Source organism: Aplysia californica, unplaced genomic scaffold, assembly GCF_000002075.1.
Source record: "Aplysia californica isolate F4 #8 unplaced genomic scaffold, AplCal3.0 scaffold00101, whole genome shotgun sequence".
Classification (NCBI taxonomy): domain Eukaryota; kingdom Metazoa; phylum Mollusca; class Gastropoda; order Aplysiida; family Aplysiidae; genus Aplysia; species Aplysia californica.
Window position 1 is genome coordinate 359,657 of NW_004797371.1, and position 1,096 is coordinate 360,752.

Below are 1,096 nucleotides of genomic sequence, written 5' to 3' on the forward strand. Positions count from 1 at the left end.
TGTTGCGTTGTTTCAAATCAAACATACAAATCAAGGCGTGGCATGCACCTCCCACCCTACCCCACCACATCACTCCAGCAACTATTATCAAAAGCAAAATCCGCAAAAAACAACAACTAAGCAAGTGAAAAAAGAGTCCTTTATGGGAAAATGACTAAATATCATCTTAACTATGCAATACTGCACCTTAGTTTGCCAGTGCACTGTGCTTGTCAATATTTTAGAATGCAACGACAGAGTACAACAAACAGACTGATAATTGGTTGTTAAACCATCAAGTTAATCCATCATTCCCTTTGAGGTGTCGTACGCACGCATATCTTTGTCACTATTGTGGCCTGATCTTGTGAGACACTCTTTACTTTTGATAAAAACTCTCCCATAAAAAGGAAACACATTGAAAACTGCATAGCAGACATTATTTGATAATAGGCTTTAGAATACAAAAAGAAATAAATACTTTGTAGGTTTTTTTGTTATTTTAAAATGACAAGTCAATGCGTGCCATTTTATCCTTGTTCTTCTCTCTTCACGTCCTCTTCCATTACTATTACTATTATAATTAATCAAATAGTGCCTTACAAGGACTGATTGTTTCTCTTGGTTTACATCTCTTGCTCTGTCTGTCTGTCTGTCTGTCTGTCTGTCTGTCTGTCTGTCTGTCTGTCTGTCTGTCTGTCTATCTGTGTGCCTGTCTATATGTCTATCTATCTACCCCTCCCCCCTCGTTCTCTCTCTCTTTCTTTCTCTCCCTCTCCATCTCCCTCTCTCTCTCTCTCTCTCTCTCTCTCTCTTTCTCTCTATCTATCTATCTATCTATCTATCTATCTATCTCTCTATCTCTCTATCTCTCTATCTCTTCTTTTGTATCGCCCACCATTGATTTGCCTCTCAATAATGACGTCAATGGTGGCAAGAACACTAAAAAATGTGAATAAACGAGAAAACGGAACAAGTGTCTTGATCACTTGAACATGTACATGTACTTTTGTCTCTGTGTGGGGGAGGGGGGTGCGTTTGTGTGTGTGTGTGTGTGTGTGTGTGAGAGAGAGTGTATGTGTGTGTGTGTGAGTATGTGTGTGTGTGTGTGTGTGTG